At 43.9% G+C, this 22,076-nt stretch overlaps 1 long non-coding RNA gene across 1 annotated transcript in view; it reads right to left on the bottom strand.

Moving 5' to 3' along the window:
* LOC108640593 overlaps window positions 1-22,076 on the bottom strand; it is a 141,142-nt gene that overhangs the window by 105,332 nt on the left and 13,734 nt on the right. The window contains exon 2 of the long non-coding RNA XR_001921295.1: window positions 17,105-17,277. This is a non-coding gene — a long non-coding RNA (uncharacterized LOC108640593). The remainder of the gene's footprint in view (window positions 1-17,104; window positions 17,278-22,076) is intronic.

The raw sequence follows: 22,076 nt of genomic DNA, 5'->3' as shown, positions 1-22,076 counted from the left end.
TTAAGGGGCCTGATTTTCACTGTGAACCCTTCAGCACTTCCTAACAGCTAAAGACTATTTTCCCTTGCAAAATTCTTACTTTAAATTTCTCTTTTTCCTCTGTGCTTCTGTTCTTGGTTCCCAAGAGCCAGGAAGATGCCCAGGCTGTGGTGCCTCCACTCCTGGCATTCTCCTGGGAACAGTCACCGTGCCCTCACACGAGGGATGTGGTTACACGGTCACTTTTCTGGATGAGAGCAGAAATGGCCTTGGAGGAGAAGCTGGGCTGGACCAGCAGCCAGACATGCACCACTCAGTGGGGTTTTCGTGACTCCAGACACTGAGCAGTAGAAAACTGATAAAACTCAAGCACCAGAATTGTGAACTCTTAAGACTGACACTATTTACAAGCAATTCCTCCTTCCCAACATCCACTGCCTTCCCTTGCTTCATTTATTTCAATCAAGGGCTTCATAATGCACAAATAACTGAAAAATATAATCACAGTTAAATGATATACAAGAAAAAACCCATTTAGCCTGGGCATAAACCCTCATGTTCCTGATCCAGGAGCCTTGTCCACTCAGGTACAGGGACAGTATCACCTATTTGGTTTTTTTCTGGGTGAGATCTGCAAAGCAACCAAGGAGTTGCTGGTTAAATGAATGGGAAATCTTTAAGTCTGCTATTTATCTTTGAAAACTTACCATTAATAAATATCAACAATAAAAAGAATAATAAGAACAACACTAATAATAATAACAGTAACAACACTAATAATAATAACAGCAACAACAATAATAATAATAAATGCACTTAAAAATTAATTTTCTGGTCAGCAGATGAAGATCAAAATGAAATGCTGTGCTATCTGCTGTTGCTATGTGGGTTGGTACCTCTCTCACACTGCTCTAATATCTGCCCTAAATTAATGTAATAGCCATGCACCGCTGCTTCTTTATAAACACAGGTTTGTCAGGTCACACAAACACTTTCCTTTGAATCCCTTCTATTATATTCAGCGAGGATCCATAAAAATGAACTAAAATACCCTTTTTTCCTACCCTTAGGAAGATTCCTTCTTCCTATCATTGGGCCATCAAGGTTATAATTAAAGACACTGGCTGTTGTGGCCTGTATACATAATTGCAATAAATGATCAAGGATTGTAAGCACCGGGATAAATGCATTATCACTCTGTCTAATTATCGTGTTATCTGACTGACGGGAGGCTGTTTTATCTCCTCCTGGGATGAAGGACATATCTGACAGACCCCAGGACCTCGCTTTGATGTCAGATTTGTATACGGAAGAATCAAAGACTCCATCCCTTTCCGAAATGGTTCCACTGTGGTTTAATCCCGCCAGACGATTCCCTGCCCCGCTGCCAGAGCCTGCTTTGAAGTGGCACGGCGCAGCGCCTGCTGCGGGGTGGATTCCCGAAAGCCGGAGCGCCGGGGCAGCCCCACGTGCCGAGCAGAAGGCCCGTGCCCGCCGTCCCGCACGGCCACCCCCGGAATGGCAGGATCACAGGGCGCAGGGGGGATGTGGTGTGGCTGGGAGGCGGGAGGGCTGGAGGAACACGGCTGGAAGTGCCACCCCCAGCACACGCCCAGGGCGTGCGGCCCAGCGCTTCCTGCTTTTGGCCGTGCTCATCCTCCACACTTCCCACAGGAGCACAACCACCAGCCCTCCCAGCACCCAAGCAGGAGCATGGCCGGCTTCTCCTCCACCACCAGGACCGCCCTGACCCCACCGACTCGCACACAAGTGACCCCAGTCCTGGGCCACACAGGAACACAGAATTCCCATCCCTTCCCCCTTTCCACCCCTCCATGACCCGGCATTGTCCCACCAAAGCATTTCTCCATGGCACCCGTGATAACAGCCAAGCACTGCTCAATGTCACAGTAATAAGGGAAGGCTGGGAACGGAGGAGAATGGGAAGGGGAACCGGTGATGGGATGGGAGAGGGCGAACCAGGCTAAAAGGGAGGGAGGAGCACAGAAGTGTCAGCCTTAAAGAGTTAGTGAAAGTGGTCCTTCCTGCATGTTCCCAGTGGCTGGAGACCTGGCATCCCACCGTTCCCAGCCCCCTCCCCTGCTGAGAACATCCCTGCTTATCTCCCCAAGAACTGACTCCTGCTCCACTCCAGGCAGTCAAGCAGCTCAAGTCCATGTGATGGCACAGTGTTAATTTTGTCCACCATTCATTATGACATAATCTCTAATTCCATTTATCTTTAAGCAGGTTTTTCCCGGGGGTGTCCCACTGCCATCTCCAGCCTGCCGTGCTAAAAACAACCCGGCATCCCCAGGCAGCAGCAACTGCTGTGCTAACAAATCATCTCAGAAATGGTTTTCATAATTTGAGGAACTTCATAATTATGACAAGATAATGCATCAGATTTGTACCATTTCCAGCTTTTTCTTGCAAAAAGAAATGATGCCAGGGGCCTGGAAATCATTTCTAATCATTTCTGTGGTACAGGAATGAGCAGATAGTTTAGTTGTCAGGGGTTTGGGGGCTTTTATTTGGTTCGTTTCGTCCTCCTTAGTGCATTCTTCACACATCCTTTGGCCATTTATCAGTCATAGCAGAGAAGGATGAATCCTGTGGAGTTCTGAAACGTCCTAAGCCTGAAGCACTTTACTTTACAAATGAAATATTCTTCCAGTATGGGCTTTGTTTGTACATTTAAAATCCAGGTTCTAAAATTAAAATGAACTAACTTCCCCTGTTCGCATTCCCGAGACCCCACCACTGCCCTGGGAATGCTCCAGCCTCCCCTGCCCTGCACCAAACCTGGCATCCTGCAGGGCAGATATCAACTGGGGGGTTTGCTGAGTTTCCTATCAGGTCTGTGCCTCCAAGATCTCCCGCTGCCTCTACCCTCCTGCTATTCTAATTAATGTATCATATTTTAACAATCTAACACTAATTTCTCTTTGTACCCATGTTTTTGTAAATAGAGATCAGTACGAATTACAAGGTGGGCACTCGTGTATTGTTGTGCTTAACGTCCCTCTAAAAACTGCCTGTCAAGCATCTTTAGGGATTGTGACACAGCAGCAGCAAAATCCAGACATGGAAAAGGTGAATTTGCAGCAAACCCCCCCCATGGATCTGCCCACTCTAAGTGCCCTCCACCCACTATAATATTTTTTTTGTGCCTTACTGATAAAATCCAAACAACTTTGAAATTCTGACGACATCAAAGTGCAGCTTCCATTACTTTTAAATTGCAGCTGTGAAACCTGCTGGCCACGAGCAGCCCTGGTAAGGTTGCAAGTGCTTTACTGTCCCTTGCAGTTTTAGTAATAAAAGTACATTTTGAACAAATTGTTATGGTGTTGAGCAATTCTTGTAGGACCTCGTCTTTCAAAAATCAACTCATTTATATAATCAACACATTTATATATATAAACACATGCATATCCACTTATTCAGATGAAGAGGCTAATTATGTGATAAACTTGAATTGCTTTTATTGTTATATGATCTGCAAATGTGGTTGCTTTATGCTGCCAGACATTCATTACCTCCTATTTATTTATAAAGGTTTTGTTTATTATGCAATAGGAATCTTTTTAGGATCTTGTCCATTCTGCCTGCCAGCCCCCTGGAAGTCCTGGCTGCAATGCAGCCACCAGACATACTGATTTTGATTTCAGTGGAAGGTGATTATTAGAGATATGATAACACTGAAGACAAGTCCTTGAAGTAGCTCAGGACTGAGTGAACCCACAAAAGCTTTAATGAAGGTTTCGTGGGAAAAACCACATCACTCAATGAACAGCTGAACAATGGAACAATGCAAGGCCAAACTTTATCCAGATAAACTCGAACAGTTATCACCCACAGCTCACAGGAGAATTCATATGCTCTTATACATTCTCCATTAGGAGACTCTCTGGCTTCAGCCCAACTATCTGCAGAATAAAATTCTACTTACTATGGGTGAGGTGGTCAAAACCTGAGACACCACACTCACTGCTAAAGGTGCCCCAAATTTTTGCATGGACATTTTTCTTTCTTCTACCTGGAAGTGACTTTTCCACATGAGCACGTTCCCCCACACTGAAGGCAGAACGCAGATCTGTTTGACTGGACTTTTTAATTAGTAAAATAAGCAAGCAAAAAATTTTCAGATTTTAAGGCAAAAAAGAAAATCCACTGAAAACATCTAACAGATAATTAGTTTTTGGAGGGGAGTTGTTCTATTCAGCCTATTCAGCCTTACCAAGTGTGGAAATAACCACCCAAATCATTTTAGTCATGGGTTGTAAAGTGTTATACCAAGCCTCTGGACCCATTGCTAAGCAAGTGCTAACAAGCCATAGATACCTAAATAAATCAAGACTATCAGCTTCATCCTGAGCTCTCCCAATCTGTTCAACTGGCATCAAAGACTACAGAAGTCTTTATTTATTTTGACTAAGGTTAAGTTTTTCTCTATTTTAACCAACACTTTAATCTTCTGTGCGAGCTAAGGCACCTCTGAAGAAGTGTCTTCTCTGCCTTCAGCCTTTCTCTGACTCCAGCAGTGCGGAAAAGGAGCACAGAAAACAAACATTTCAGTAACCAAGCAGAGTGATTGAAGGGCTGCTGTGTCAGAGGTATCCTGACTGCTTATTTAAATCCCTCGAATAAGAGGAGGGTTCGTGAGTGACATCTAGAGGTAAATCCTTAAGATGACCGGGGTAACTGCCTGCTGGGGCTCAGGTACCTGCCCCGAGCACTGATGCCTCACTTGCCAGCACAGGTAGTGCCTGGACACCTCTGAGTGTTCAACTCGCTGCACCAACACAGATTTCAACAAGTAGGTCAGGCCAAAAATTTTTCAAAGAGAAATTATTTTCTGTTGAACCTCCCAGCCAGTGTTCCAAGAGAAAAGTGATGAAGCTTAAATGAAAACTTTCCATTTGAGTCAAGTATGAAACCACTTTTCCCTGCAGAGCACTTAAGTTCAAGCATCTCCTTCCCCATTCCATTCTGTGGGTCTGAGATCCCTGGCCAGATCTCATCTCCCGAACTATCAAGTGTTTCTTCTCTTTCCCACACGATATATGAGAAAACCCTCATAAATAAAGGGTTGAAACACCTGGGCTACAACTCACAAAGGATGGTGAGACAGCATACAAGAGATTATGGTATAACAGAAAGAGGACTTAAACAAGATGGAATTGGTGACTAGATTTTTGTTCTAATTATAAAGTGGGGCCAAAAATATTATGACACCTCCAATTTGAAATTTCCAGGAATGTCTCTTATAGGAGGCCCACAAGAGAACTGGAGAGGGACTTTGTACAAGAACACAGAGTGACAGGACAAGGGAGAATGCCTCTTAACTTACAGAGGGCAGGTTTAGATTAGATAATAGGAAGAAATTCTTTATTCAGAGCGTGGTGAGGCACTGGAATGGGTTGCCCAGAGAAGCTTTGGCTGCCCTATCCCTTGAAGTGTTCAGGGCTGGACAGGGCTTGAAACAACCTGATCTACTGAAAAGTGTTCCTGCCCATGGCAGGGGGGTTGGAACTGGTTGGTCTTTAAGGTCCTTTTCAATCCAAACCAATTTGTGATTTTCATTCTTGTGGCTTTTGGGACCTGAGTGGTGTAGGCAGAGTTCCAAGGCAGCTTCCCTGCCTGGCTGCCTGTCCATGGGGAACCTGACCTTGTGCTGTGAGAGCAAATGTGCCTCTTGAGCTCCTCCAGGTGACACAGCTGGGCCTCCCCTCAGTGAACTCAGCCCAGGCTGTTCAAATATGGGGCAGCAGCCTCTCCTGGCATGACTTTGTGCCCATCTGTCTGGAGATCCTTTCCCTTGGCTGCCTTATGTATATATATCATTAAATGTCTTATAGCTTTTGTCCACACACAGGTTTTGGAAGTACCAGGCAAGCTGGTGTCTCCTGATTTCATAATTTGAGATGAAATACTGATGTAGCAGAACTTCATTCAGGACAGAAGTTTTCTCTCCCCTCTATCAGTGAAAGGCCAGCTACAAGCACACACCCAGTCAAGGATAACCAGGTAATGCCATATCAAAAAATAATGGGACCAGCCATTCTGCCTGAGCTATGGTTGTTGGGGACATTTCTGACAAGAAGGAGGTGAGAGGGAAAGGTTCAATCTAAAAGGAGCTACCAGAAAAGCGAAGGATACTGATGAAACACGAACATCTTGCACAACGCCGTGGATGCTCCGCGCAGGAACGGGAAGGAGCCAAACAGATAATGGAGTCCCTGCCTCAAGTCCTGTGGCATTAGAGAATGGGCTGGGGTGTGCCTGATAGCTGGAATGCTCTGAAGAGCAGGTAGCTCTGCAGCAGTTAATCTTTCTTTTTCATCATCTGCACTTGCCTGGCATGTTTGGACACATGCCCCTGGTTTCTGTGCCATCAGGGAGCTCAGCCGTGGCTCACCTCTACCACATACCTGCAAAATGGTAGGTCTCTTCTTGTTTGCTCAGTTTGGAAGTACTCAGGGTACCTAAAGAAAGCCTTTAATCTGTCATTTAAAATCTTATTGTGGTTTAATTCGTAAGGACTAATGTTATTTTCATAGTGTGCCAAGAGCGCTGCTGGCAGCGGTGAGGCAATTATTTATGTGGGTTATCAGTTCACAGGGCTGATTAAGTAACCTGAAATGTGATGATAATGGCTTCCAGTAATGGCTCCATATCAAAAGGATAATAAATATTATTTGCTGCTCTTTCTTATAAGAAATGGGATATATTTCAGTCCTGTTGAAACAAAAGCAAAACTCCTGTTGTTCACTGGAGGAGTCTCCCAATGGCTCTGATTTCACATCATGTCTACTTTAATATGCTCATTTTGTTGCATAAAGTTATGAATGATAAACTGAATATTAGAGATACATCTGGATAGCTGATGCTAAATCCCAGCTCATTTTCAGAGCACTGGAGTGACCTCTCCATGGTAGTGACTCAGTTTTTATTTCACTGCAAGGTACAGAGAGAGCCAGCTGTATCCCTTTTGCTGAGCATTATCCACATAGCATCACACCCTAACTTGTAGACATATTTTAGAAAATATTCAGAAATTACTTCCTGCTGTGTTTTACCATGGGAAAGTAGATCCAGATTTTCTTATGATGGGGCTTGGTGACCTGGAGTTGATAAATGAACCAGCCTTGCCACCAGTAACATTTCTTGTGATGATTTGTTGTTTTGTCCAGTTATGAAGTTACGAAGTCCCTGTTCTGACTGAGGGACACTCATCAGCAGAGGCTTTTCTTATTCCTTTAATTATAGCATGAATAACACAGATCCTATTCAGAATTGCCACTGATGTGCTGACTTGAATCACTTGTCAATGGCTCAGCTACTGCACTATTAGATCATGGTGAGTAATTAGGAAAAAACCCCACAAATCTGGTTTAATTTAGAGCTACAGGTATAAAGAAATATACTTAAAACTTCCAAGTACGATTTGCATGTCACACTTTGGATGTGAAACCGTTCTCAAAACCATCTTGCCAATGAAAAAGCACAGTATCTTCTTCTGGATAGGGAATCTGCAGAGGGAAAGCTGTTCCAACAGCCTGCAGGAGCTTTTCTGCTCCGAGGAGAGCACTGAGCTGGTGTCAGCTGCTTTGAATGAGAGCCTGGAGGCTTTCTGAACATTTCAGCTCATATGTATAATATACCTCCATAATACCCACAGATCAAAATCCAGTTAAGGAAAAAAAAAGAGGTGACTCTGTAAGTGCTGTATGAGGTATCTGATCTTCAATTATGCTAAAGAATAAGACCTGAATGAAGTCATAATATTGCAAAGCAGGTTATTTATTTATAATAAAAGTATCACTTGCAGAGAGAGCAATATATTGCCAGTACCTGCAGGCAACAGTCTTTTTACTTTTAGCCTAAAGACCTGTTCTGTACATTTTAATGAAAAAGAATGCTGTTCCCACTGGTTGTAAAGATATCTTCCCCCCCTTGTTAATAGTTTTCCATTGGATCAGCAGTTTGAATTCCAGTCCTTGCCTTTTAGTGCTCCCCTTCAGTTAGTGCCTGCTGAATTGGGGCTGACAGTGACCCAAGGAGAACACAGGGCTGGAGTGTAAAACTGGTACAAAGAACACAAAGATGAAGACAGCAACCTCTGAAACCACCATACAAACAATTAAATCATATCAAAGAGTAAAAACCTCGGTGATGAAGATCTGTTTGACAGTGTTTTAGCTAAAAGACATGCTATTTCACAGGTCTAGTGTAAGGGTGCTAAGATAACTTCATAGTTTTCTCTCAAATACATTTTTCTGACAAATACTGGAACTTATTTTTATTGAAAGCCAGCAATTTCTACTGAGCTTACAGGAGATGTTGAAGGTTTAATGTTAAGGTTCTCGGTTCATATTTTGGTATCCAATTCAACACTCAAATCAATGGGAAGCTTATTCACAATTTGAGCCTAAATGCAGTGATAAACATGGACTCAAGACCATGAATGTTAGATACTGAATTACTAAGAATATTAATAATTATTGCCTTATATGGATTTCTCCTTTCAGTACATAGGAATTGAAACTTGTCTAAGAAATGCTTTCAGATATGATGGACAAATGTGCTATCAAAAGCCAGAAGAAACCCCCAAAGAAGGAATACAGACACTTCATACTCTGAACCCTCAACTGAATGAAGGAGTGCAACGATGCGCTTGGAGGAGCAACTTCAGGCATCCTACTAGAAAATTCAGCCCCATGTTCACCTCCAGCCTCCAGCCTCCCACTCCTCTGCCTGAGGCTGTGCTGGTTGGTTTATCACATCAAGGACTGTTGCCAGAGTGTCACTGGAGCTGCATTTATGCAGCGTGTCACAACCAGCCAGTGCAGTATGACTGCAATATAGGTTTAAAACATCCCAGAATTTAATATTACGATGGGAACCTACAAAAGAGGTCTCATTTCACTTCTTCTGCATGATCTGCCAGAAAAGCCCAGACCATGTAAGCATGTGGAGGAAAATAAAGTGCACGTTGTCTATGTTATGTAGCTGGGTGTAAGAACAAGTCAGATAAACCCTTGTGAATACTTCCAACACTAACGGTGACATAGTTGAATTTTATTCAGGTGACTTAATCTATGAATATTGGGAAGCTCCAGATGAGTGACAGAGGAGGCTCCATTTAGAGACCAGGCAACCAGGAAGGGAACAGATCTGGGGCCTCCTTCCAAGTGCACAAAGCATTATGTCAGTGCAGCTCCACTGATACCCATCCACGGAGCTACTCCCAGCTGACAGCTGCCCAAACAACTTCTGCCATGGGATCCTGAGCCTTTATCCTCCAGTTACCACTGGTTACGTTTTGCTTAAACAAAAACATCAAGACACGTCCTCTGGGCTCAGCGCTGACTGCCCACCCCAGCTTCTCCCATCTCCTTTGCTCAGCGCTGTGTATCCACTTTGCTCCCAGTCTCCTTTCTGTAACTGGGTGAATCATCTGTAGCCTCGGGGAAGGGCACCTGATTCCATTGCTTAACTGCTGTTAACAAGTTGCTGCACAAATCACCTGGCATGGCAGGATGAGGCTGCCAGCAACTTTCTACTAGAGCTACAGGGAGAAGGTTTGCAACGCCAGCATTCTTATGAAAATCTTGTTTCATTTATTATGGGGTTATTTCAAGTGTACTGCAGTGCTGTCCAAAATGCCACCTTCAGCACTGCTCTACCATCAGCAACTTTCTGCTTCTGAGTTCTTCTCATGATTTAATCTGGGCAACCCAAAGACAGCTTTTAGGAAGTTTCTTTCCTCAATCCTCTTCTAGCAAACTGGCTTCCTGTCTGTGTTATTTTTCAGCTCAGTTTAAAATTATTTGGTTTATTTGGATCGAGTTATTTAATGCCAACTAACTATGCTAGAGCAGCAGTCTTTTAGAATAAGCCTTTATCTATCCAGGTATCAGAGACAAGCTGGAAAATGGCAAATCAAGCCACCTTTATGAAAAGCATCCTCAAAAACAGATCCCATTCAGTTGTTGGTGTCCTTGCTAAGTGTGTGAGTTGATGTGACTTCAGTGTGTACTTGATCTCCCACGGCAGCTTCTACTCCACTGTCTGTAACATCTCAAAGCCCTTTGCTCCTCCCACATCACTCCTTGTTTTAGCAGCTCTCATCCTGCATGTTCTCCCATCACTGCAACCCTCAGAGAAGGGATGGAGAGGTCAAGTGGCCAATTCAGATAGAACACAGTGTCTGCCTGCCTTCCCTCCTAGTCCAGGGTCTGTGGAGTGCTCCCTGTCAGTGATGGCACAGGGGAAGAGAGTCCAGCTCTTCCACAGCCCATTCTATCTCGCTCCCAGTAAATTGTTTGACCTTAAATTAACTTCCCAAATCCTACCTGTCTCAGTTCTAGAAGCTACAGAAACTGCAGTGTCATAAAGAAAGATAAATCACCTCTGCAGAGTTGCCTAGCCGAGGCTGAACACCAGCATGGCACATCTGGAGTGAAGAATACCAAAGTGGAAATGAATGGCTCTGCCAGCTTCCATGTAATTTATTGCTAGGAAAATAGAGAATAGACTCAGATATCCTCTTTCACGATGAACAGATCTGTACTGGACTGTGGCACCCTATGTTTTATGTGAGCAGGAGACTTGTCCTGGTATAAATCACCAAAGCCAGATGGCTGAGACTGCCCAGAAACAGCTGCCCACTGAAGGACAACTGTTTCAAAGACAGTCTTTATCAACCTCAGACTCATTTACTCCGGGGTCCTGCTTTGTTTTATTCACTCTGACAGGTTTGGCTTGTAAAATCATTCTGCCTGTTTATCTGTGTTTAAGTGAAATACATGTGGACATCCACCCCCAAGGACCCAGAGCTGCAAACACACATCAATAACTTGCTGAGTAAATAGAAGGGAGGAAGAAGAAGTACTTACAATATTGACATAAGAGCAAATTGGTAGAAACAGTCCATGACTAACCTGAGGATGAAAATGAGGGAAGACTACTTAACTATCAGCTGAAGAAGGCAATGGAGTAGCCTTCCAGGAGCAGGGATGGCAGGTGAAAACTGGGAAAGCTTTACATGAAGGCTTGGCCATTTTATGAGAGGGGTGATGAGCCTTATGCCTGTCACACCGCAGGGCTGGGGTCAGTGACCCCAGAGGTCTCTTCTGGCCCAGTGTTTGTACGTGACTGAGGTTCCCCAGCAGGGTAAATGTTTATAGGATGAGCCTGGAGCCTGCGTCAGCACCGCTGGCAGCATTCCATGGCTGTTCCACTCAACCCCCCGAACGCCGCAAACATCGGGGGACAGCTTCCTACTACAAATGCACATACCCACTCACACACTAGAGATATAGTAAAAAATTGATATTTTGTGCATGAATTTTTGAATATGAAAACAAGTTACCAGTTCTGTGCATTTTAACATATATTGTAAACGAGCTGTATTTCTGCTGTGAATTATACACACGTTTATGCACACATGCTGACGAGAAAGCCAAATAACTTTCACTGTGCTCTAACATGAATTAGATTAATATTCTTGTTAAAAGAAGCTGAAGGAATGTGTTGAACACAGCTGACTTCTTCAGATGTCCATATGGCATTTAGGAACTTTCAAATGCATTTACTGAGTATGATTTGGCCACTGTGCCCCACAACTTTCAACAGGGATTATGCACCAGAGCAGGAAGGATATGGGTTGTCACAGTTCAAGTCACCAAGAAGAGGAACAGGATTTAGCCCTAAGGCAGCTTGTGCTCTGGTGACTTAGGTCCTACATGACTTAGGTCTCTTGACAGTGTTACCTGCAGCATATATTGATTAAATGGGCAACATTAAAAGAAGACCTGAATGCACAAAAGTGAGCAACCAGAAATCAGAATATTCCCAAACTAAGTCTTAACTAGGAATCTGAATGACAGCACATATTACTGATACAAAGAACTTCATCCTCCAGTTCTGACAACCTTTAGGACACTGTGTACCCACCTGCACTTTAGCACCTGAGAAAAGGCTTCCTCTCCTCTCCAGACTACTTCACACAGAACATTTTAGCAGTCACATGAGAAAACAACCTTCAGTGAGATAATAATGAAAAAGATACTGTGGATCTTGCTGAAGCCTTGCTAAGGATGGAGTTGGTTTCCATCAGGACATTAGAGTTTTCTTTGAAGCCATGTAAGATGCAACATTTAGATAAAATGCAATATATTTATAGCTAATTTCATCATAACATAAAGGCTGCACTTACAGAAAAAGGAATTGAGTAATAGAGTAAAATTAATCACTTTAATAATTCACTTTTAAGAGAATGAGATCAATGGTTCCATAAAATAGAGTAAGACACCCTGGCTCTGTAGTTACTCATCATCAGTCATAGCAGCTCAAAATGGATATAAAACACTCTCACAAAACAACTTTCTATTCTGTCTTTGTGTCAAGGTAATGCTGACTCGGCGTCAAGGAGAATCAGCCTCAAAATCTTTTAGGGTTGATGATTAAGGATAGAAGGGGATTTCCCCAACTTCGTTATTTCTAAATGCAAAGATCTGTTCACTTGTTTATTTTATTTGCATTTGCATCTGATCTTTCAATCAGTGGCAATGCGAACGAGACAGCCCTGAGAGCCTGCAAGTGAGAAATCCATTTACCAGACCTCTTTCTTACTTAGCCTAAAAAATATTTAGTGTGTGTCTCTAAAAGCATGAGCTTGGATAGAGCCCTCCTGGCCTGGGTGTTTCCTGGAGGAGAAGAATTCTATGGGAGAAACTCCTACTTGTCCTGCCCCAAGGGTGAAAGATACTGCCAGGGAATTACAGCAATAAACCTCCAGGGCCCTGTCAAGCTCCAACCATCCCAATGAGTTATTAGTCCCTCAGGACTGCAGAGACCTCAGGGAGGCTGAAAAGCTGGCAGAGCACATGGCACTACCCTGCAGCCCCTGGGAAGGCAGGCTGGGCACAGCCCTGCTCCGACCGCCCTCAGCTGCTGCTGGGTGGGCACAGACCAGAGGGAAACGGGTTTCGTGCCCAAAACACCCGTCTGAGCTGGAAGCTGCCCATCAGGGGCAGGCTGAGCTCCCAGCACAGCTACAGGCAACTCAAACAAAAAGAGGCAGGAAATGCTCCGAACTGTTCTCCGTGTGGTGGGGCGGGTGGGCCCAGCCACTGCACCACGGTCACGGTGTGAAAAAACACCTTCCCCATCTGCTGCCCTCTGCTCTGTGCCTGGGCACTGAGTTACCCACTGGCAGCCCTTGCATCACAGTTTTCACGGTGCTCTGGTGACAGCAGTGCCTGACGTTTTCTACAAGGAAATTTCTTCTTGCGTTTTTCACTTTCCCTACTCTTTGCGAAGCAGTCATTCCGTTCATTCCCACAGCCCATTCCTGATGACAAAAACCATGTTAATTTGAAGCTGACCCTTTATCTGAGTAGATATTTACCATGCCCACATCATATATGGCAGCAAGGTCAGGCTTAATATTTTGAAACTAAAGGCAAACCAGGCTGAACACAGGCAAATTAAATCTCCCTGCACAGACACACACACACAGAAAAAAGGCAACCAGATATGTAGGATCTCAGGTAGGATCAGTGTCCCTGCTGCCATTCAGCCTCAGTGCGAGCACGATTTTTTCCTGTTCTCCCAAGAATTTGCAAACTCTCCCAACCTGCCTTAACTGAATAGGAAGAAGTAGCACATATAACAACTGAAGGAAACTCTGAGTAAAACTATCTGTAACCACTTAAGATTCAAATACGCCAGAAGTTCCTAAGTCATCTGATACTAATTTCTGAAGAATTTAAATAGGACTTGTGCTGTGCTATACGCCAGAAACTATAAATACAATGCTTTCTCTTATCAATCTCTCCTCTCACTTTAGGCAGCTTGATAGCATTAACTCAATATCTGCTCTGTTCCTCCTTCCTTCCATGGAACCTGTGAGACTTCTCCGCTGATTTATGTCCAAAGCCGGAGGTGAAAGTGCTGGATTAGAAGATCACACTGCACGGGAACTAGGAGCCAGCCCACACAGGCTTTACAGGAAGAAATTATAGAAGAAGGCAAACACAGGAGAAAACTTAGAGCAGGGACAAATTAGCCAATGGCAAAGTTCACCGGGAGGGAAGGTTGCGTGCTAGACGCGTGTTTACAGCGCTCGCTCCGCTGGGCGAGGAGCTCCACTGATGGGCTCCTGTGGAGAGAGCAGCTGGCACTCCCTCCTGCCACACTGCCAGCACTGGGCTGAAGACAGGAATCTCAGATAATGTAGCAAGGAAAGAGAATCCAGAGTTATAAAAGCAGTCTAATGGGCAAAATAGGTGACTGCTGGAGCTGAAGGTTTGTCTTTAGGGAAACTCGCACACTTCTGAGTTGTAGTTCAGAAATGAATTCAGAGATTTTCCTTTAAAACTAAAATCCAGAAGTCCACTGGTTTAGTAAATTTAAATATTCCTTGTCCTGCCAGCCTGGAATCCACAGAGCACTTTGCATGCCATGAAGGTGCACTGGTTAACTGGGATGTCAGGTGTCACACGGATCAGCGGGGGGTGGGTGCGCAGAGGAAGGGAGGAGCTGATCAGACTCTAAAGCTCCCTTAAGACACAGGATGCCCCTAAGTACAGTTTAATATTAACAAGGTTAAAAATTAATTACTATTCAGTCATACCAACAACAAAAAAAGGCATATTTTGATTTTAAGAACGTCAATATTTCCTCCCTATTCTAAGAACAGAATTTCAGCTAAAAAAATGTTACAGAATTCCAGTTCCATTGAATGGTGAATTATTCAAATTTGTTTTTTGACAGGGATAGTAAATAGAAAATTTAATTTTTCTCTCCTCATACAGAATTCGCAAAATTCAACATAAACAAGTGTTTGTATTATCCAACAATTAGCCAGATAAATTAAAATAAGTTGCAACGGAGCATTATATTATGACATCATGAAAAAATCACAAGCAAGTACTTTTAGCTATAGGAAACTATACCAATGCTATCTTTGGGCTAGAACAGATTTTTGGGCTTCAGATGTTGAACTAAAACACAGTATTTTTTTCACTCAGAAAAAATGTTAAAATAAATTAATGTTCATAGCCTCAATTGTTCTTGAGTTTCCTTTCAGATCACTTAACCCTTCTGGAAACCTTTTATAGTTTAGGTCCTTTTCATATAAAAATAATTTCAAAGAAACATGTTACATTGGATCCTTCGATAACACTGAAGCAAAGCATTGTGTTTTTACCTGCAGGAAAGACTGACATCTGACAAAAATTCACTGAGACAGACTCATAAATTAAAAAACCCCACAACTACTGTCACAAAGACTTTGGCTGTCTTTCAGTAACTGCTGTGGCCAGAAGAACAGCTGACATGACAATCTAGTTCTCAAGACTTCCAGCCCAAACTCTACACACCAGAGATTTTTAAATACATCTTGCTTAAGCATCTAAGTCAAATAGGTCAAGATTTACTAGATCCACTAATCTACTTCTTTTTGAAACGTATCCCTCTGTCATTTATTTATTTAAGACCATTGTCACCCTCTCTAGACCCAGGGTACTGAGGTGCTGGTATCCATGAGAACACCTCTGTGATATTGTTATTTAATGAGTCTTGTTTATTAATTTACTGAAAATTCTCAGTCAATTCCTTTCTTTTTGTTTACTTAAAGGCAAAACTTATAAGTTAACCTTTCTTTTCCATTTCATTTGATGTTTCTTTATCATAAAACACTCCCACCAAAATCCCATTTGCCGTGCCAAGTGTAATTCAGAAATTATGTGACCTGGAAAACTCAGATGAGGAAATTCAGATACATTTCAATGGGTTCACAGAAATATAACTCAAACCCAGAAATGTTTGGATCCCCATGGTGCAGGAAAGCAGAGTGGCAAGAAGGGCTAAATGCTTGGGAATGTTTCCCAAGTCCAACATGGTAGCAGGCAGCCCTGTTGCTGTCAATTCTGCATCCCCATCTGGTGTCCTGTAATGGTTTTAATGAAAGCTCTTACACATGGTTCTTAAAATAACCCATCTGTCTACTGGGGTGAATTAAAAGATGTAAACGCAGTGTAATATGCCAAAGAATATAAGAGTCTCAATATAAGATCTGACTGTGTCAACCAGCAACAGGTTCCAGCTGGGGCAGCCTCATGGAACAAAGACAGCCCTTGGCTTGAAGCTGAGGATGTGCTTCTGAAGTCCCAAAGCAGGCTCCCAGGGAGAAACAAAGCTCAAGACCTTGACCAGATGTGCAGTCCCCAGCACAGTATGTGAGCTCCCCGCCCAACCCCGCTGTCCACGTGGGCAGCCCCGAGCGGAGCAGCCATCTGCTTGGGATGGCTGACACAGGGCATGGAGCACACAGTCCCAGGTAACCTGGGCACCACTGAGCCTTTCAACTGCCCTTTCCCTCTCTGCTCTTGCTGGCTACAGCTTGGATTAGCTCATGTTCTATTTTAGACAACCAGGGATAGAGAGGCAGCAGCTCAGCTCCCAACTCTGCAGCTGAGGAGGGGCTGGACTTCCAAAAGTGCTCCAGGGCCAGGGTTGTGAGGTCCACGGAAACCCAGCAGTACTCCTCTTTCTAATAACTTTCCAACCTCTTTCCACTAAATTAGATAAAGAGTTGGGAATTAATTAAATCCACAGAATAATGCCTATTGCTCTCGTCCACAATGAGTATTTATCACGGAACAGCACAGGTTGTCAGGAAAGGAGGGTAAAGACAGACATTCCTCATGACCTGCAGTCCCAGAGATTGTTCCCCTCCTAATCAGACCACCTCGACCACCACATGCTGACATGTACATTCTCCAAGACTTCTGTTACATGGGAAAAACCTGGGATTATCCCAACTTTCAGAGTTTCTAGCTCCCTGTAAAGATGAGGTGCACTCTCCACATCATATGAGCTTACAGTGATCACACTGTGCAAGAAACTCATGTGAGAAGTGGGCTAGATAACACACCACCCTTTTCGGTTGGTTGGTTTGTTTGTTTCTGGGAGAAAACCCTTTATTTTCATTTTGTTTTAGAGTGTTTATCACAGAAAATTCCTGATCCGTGACTAGAGCTTGTGGGTGTTAACACAACACAAAGGATAGAACATCCCCCAAACCTGAATTAATTCACAGACTTACCAGAGGCTGTCTTGCAATGATTTTCTCTTGAAGGTTGACTGAGATGACAGAACTCTTGGAGATGATAACTCCTACCTTTCGATTCCAGCCTTGATGGTCTGATAAAGATTATAAAACTGCAGCCATTAAATTTCTCGTCCCTGAATTCCCCCTGAGCATTCTCCTGAGATCACCTGAAAGAGATAAACACAGATGTGAAGGAGCATGCCATGGAACTGTTCCAGAACTGATACTGATATTATTTGGCTTTACATTTATGCTAATATCAATTAAGTAAGCTTTATTAATACTTGCTGTCATTTCTTGGAGCTGCCTTGCAAAGCAATCTATAATAGAAGCTTTCACTTGGCATTTATGAAGAAAACAAATGACTTTCCACACTCACGTGCCCTGTACAGTGTGGCAAGAGAGGCAGCCTTTAAAGAGAGGGTTATCAGGAGAATTATAGAATGGAGGAAAATGTTGCATGTTCCTGTTCATAGGAAGGACCATATTCCACAGATTCGTCACATTATCCTCAAAAACACTGCTCAGAAATTCCACGGAGTTTAAGCTGGGTATTTTCAACCAGCCCTCCTAAATCCACATGGGAGAGCTACAGGAGGGGTTTGTAACCAAGCTGCCCACCAGCAAAGTTCAAGAGCCATTCCTAACTTTTCTCTTTCCTTTTGCTTGTCCACAGAAAGTGTGCCAAACTATCCCAATTTATCATCATTCCAAAAAGTCCTTCTCTGCCTAAAACTGCTGGGCCAGCATCCTTACAACATTACATTTGGAATACAGTGCCTTCCTTTGGCTGTTATCATCAAACCCTGCTATCAAACGGCTTCTGCCTCCCCCTTCTTCAGACATTCCAATTTACCCTCTTATAAGTTTTCCAAAGAACTACTTTGATCCAATGGGGTCTGTGAGGAATGAGACAGTATCAGGATAAAGCAGTAGAGATAATTCATAGAATTACAGAATGGTTTGGGTTGGAGGGGACCTCAAAGATCATCCAGTTCCAGCCCCCCTGCCTTGGGCAGGGACACCCTTCTCTAGATCAGATTGCTCAAAGCCCCCTCCAACCTGACCTTGAGAGCCAGGTTAAGAACCCATCACAGATTGGTCCTACTGGAAGTTTTCTTTTGAAGAATGGTTGTTGCTTCCTAGGTACTTAACTTGGGTACTGATATGACTGATGATTACATTCACAGCAACAGAAAAACAACACAACCAAAGTATTTAACATTGCTGTAGGTCCTATAATTTTAGTGGGAGCACCTCTGAATTTCTGGCCCGCTGTGTTGCTGACATCCTCATCTAATACGAAACATTGGCACGAAGATGATGAGTGGCTTTCCCAGGAGATGCCATAAATTCTGGAGCAGTGTATGGATCTCAAAATGTGTGAATGTGGAGAAATGAAAACTAATCGAAGACTGTAGATTCGAGCTTTGGTGGATATTCACCCTCCTCTGCTTACCCCAAAAGCACAGCAAGCACAAGCAAACCTGGTAAACTTCAGGTGTAGGTAGTCCAAGCTTTTACTACTCTGCCTCTAAGAGGTGTTTGCTAACAGAAATTTCATCTCAGCTAAAATATTTTCACACACTATTTGTCAGGCATGGCTGTAATGTATTGCTGGTCCTGTGCCTTTTGTGCACAGTACATGCAGCAAGCACCAAGACCATGTTCCAGCTTCACCTGAAATCAGCCTTTCTGAGCTCATCTTAGCTGTGTCCTCGTGACTCTGCGCTAACTTCAAAGAGCCCTTCAAAGACCACACAGCTCTTACTGCAAACAAGCCAGGAGGACAAGCACAACCCCTACCAACAATGTCATAGAGGCGAGACCACACAGAAGGTTCCTGCAGTGCCCTTTGGGCTTGAAGATGTAGGGGGTCTGAAGGAGCTGCCGCCGAGGCCGACGCGGCAGCTCCAAGAATGCCCGGTGCGGGGCTGCGGTGAGCGCCGTGCCCACGTGGAGGGGTGGAGAGCTGCAGAGGAGCTCTGTGATCAGATAGCCACGCTGGCTCTGCCCCAGCTTGCAGCAGGCCCTCCTCAGAGCCGAGCAGAGCCAAGAGACAGTTCACACCCCAGAGCCTGACGGGTTGCCAGGGAAGGCAGTCTCGTAGCCACTGGGAATGTCTTGGGTCCTGGGTGCTGCTTCACAGCCAGCTGGGGGGTTCAACCCTACACATGCCCTGTGGCAAGAAGGAGAATCACCACTTGGATGAGTGAAAACAACAGGACACACAAGCCATCATGATGGCCATCTTTGCAGGATGCTGAAGATGCATCCACAAGAGAGTGAGGAAGGGAAAACCTTCTCAGGTTCTCAGGTCACTCAGTAGTGGAGTTGTGACCAGCTGAACTACAAAGCTTCACTAGCAGATACTTGTGGGCTCATGTTAAAAACTGATGGAAAGGGAGAGCATCCAAAGAGGGGCTTTGTGGCTGTGGTACATGCACAAATTTTTGCACATTGTCCTTTGCAGGTCCTGCCTCTGGTCCTTCAGGTCAACAAACACAAGTTGCTGCTGCAGCAGAGGCTCCGGGTTCGGTGCTTGAAGGCAGCAGAGTGGGAAGTGCTGAGGAGACTGGGCTGAAGAAAGGGACAGGACAATTCATCATATTTCTCCTTACAAATTCCCCACAGGTGACTTGCAGTTGTCTTAAAACGAGTGGTCACGAATTACATTTTTGGGACTGGTAATAGCTAAAAGTAGTTATTGTCTCAAAGTTCCCCACAGCCACCATGTCTGGACTGTGGTCACTGAAATTCAGCCATAGACCTGGGGTGGTTAGTTTTGGCCCATAATAAAAGCTATAGGCATAGCTTTTTTAAGTATGTCCTGATTTTTTGGCAAGAGAGCTTATGGTTTGAGCTAATCTTCATTTTCTCATTGCCCTGGGTTCAAAAGAAACTTTTCTTTGTTTGACACTGGCATTTTACCCACGGTAAAAGGAGGCAGTTGAGAGGGGAGAGGGAGAGGGTTAACATTTTTCAGAGGAAATATTGGAAGTGGTGGGATAGCCCTGCTGGGGAGAAAGAAAGAAGTATTCCTTGCTTTGGCTTGAGAATCAGATGTGCATCCTCAGACACAACAATGCCTTGGAGAAAATGCAGTTCTGGATCAGTTGTATGCTTTGTTCCCCTGTGTCTCCCATACCATGACACAATCTTTTCTTGCTGTCTACTTATTTCCCCTTCCCTTTTCCCAGAGCACAGAAGATACCAATATTTTCTCTTTTTGTCATAATTTGATACACACTTGTTACACAAAACACTGAAATTTGGTGTTGTTACAGGCTGTCCCTACCCATGGCAGTGGGGTTGGAACTAGATGATCTTTAAGGTCCCTTCCAACCCAAGATGGTTCTATGATTCAACTGCTCAAATATTTCCTGGTAAGGAACCCAAAATAAATCACAACTGTTGCTAAAGCAAATTTCTCTGAAAATGTAGGGTTTTTAAGTTGTAGTATTTATGGAGAACGCTGACATATGCATTCATCTCTAGATTAGAGCCAGCTATCCTCAGAAGGACAAGGAGTCATATTTATTTATTCCCTCTGCAAGCAATAAGCCTTCAACTTTGCAGGACTAGGGCATTGAGAATAAAAGAGGAAACCCCCTGAACCTTCCATGGTGCACAAGTGTCAGCTGCAGTTTGCATTTGAGTCCTTTGCCACTGAATTTCCTCCTTTGCACAGAAGCCAAACGAGGCAGTCCCTGAGCGAGATCCCTGCCAAGACTCTGATTAAAAACTCACTCTCTGCACCTGCCTATTTATTTTACTGCTCTGCACCTGCAGACTGGTTTCAAGAGCCTCATTATTGCTCACTTGTCTCTGACCTCCTTCTGACAAACTTCCCAGACAAAATGCCACATTTCCCTTCTAATGGCCATCACAACAGTTCCAGCTCTGAGCAGACACTAATAACGTCTCAATTTTTTCTTTCCTGCTTACCAAATATGTAAGAAGGAACAGTGATACACCAGGCCAAAAAGGGGAGTGAATGCAATTTCTAGAAAGGGAAATATGCTTTGAGAAATTAAATCAAATCTGGTACAAGATACAAAAGGAGAAAAAAAAAAAGAAAAAAAACACAACAAGGGTATAACAAGACAGTGAGTGACCTTTTCAAGTTCCCAGAGCTTCTATCTAGAAATTTATGAATTCTGCACCTGGAGAGGCCTCCTCTGCAGCGTTCAGCTTTGCACAGCCCTTGGACTGTCTCTCAGTCCCTCATTTCTGTTCTGTGTGAGAGGTGGATGGACCCAACCCTGACTTGCCTCGTTGCTGGTGGTGCTGCCACTGGCCAGACTGGAGCCCCTGCTCAAGCCAGTCTGGGGACAAACTGCTGGAACTCCAGGCTTTCTTTTTAATGGGGAAATCAAATACTGCTGGGTTTGTTTTGTCAGGACAGGTTTTTCTTTAATCCTCCAGCCAGAGGACGCTCGAAGAGGATATTGTATACGATGTGCACTTCCAAAGGCTCAGCAAGGAGCAAATCTTACCAAATTCCTGCTGGTTATCCAGCCTGAGGGTATCAAACCATCTCCAGCAGAGAGCCAGCTGTGCCATACAAAGAGAGGATTTATTTAGGCATGTTGGTCCAGACAGATGTGAAGGGTTCTGGTCCAGCCAGCAAAAGCTCTGGTCTCATTAGTTCAAGCTTCTGTGTTATAAACCAGGACCAAAATGGGAGAGGAAAAACGCAGATCTTGGATCTGTCCCATCAAAGAGAGAACAAAGTTTACCCAGTGAGTCACAAGTCACAAACCAAAGTGTATATTAATCTTCACCCTGACACATTTCTTCCATCCATCAGATCTAGCATTGTGCTGGTCTAACAGTGAGGATACATCATGTCATTCATGACACATGATGACTCCCAGATGTTCAGAGAGCTCTGCTACCCAGTGGAACAAATGGGTGTTTACAGTAAAATAAGTACCAAATCTAGCAAAACTGAAGTTACAAG

Source organism: Manacus vitellinus, unplaced genomic scaffold (genome assembly GCF_001715985.3).
Source record: "Manacus vitellinus isolate BGI_N305 unplaced genomic scaffold, ASM171598v3 scaffold_38_pilon, whole genome shotgun sequence".
Taxonomy (NCBI): domain Eukaryota; kingdom Metazoa; phylum Chordata; class Aves; order Passeriformes; family Pipridae; genus Manacus; species Manacus vitellinus.
This window is presented reverse-complemented; position numbering and strand designations above follow the sequence as displayed.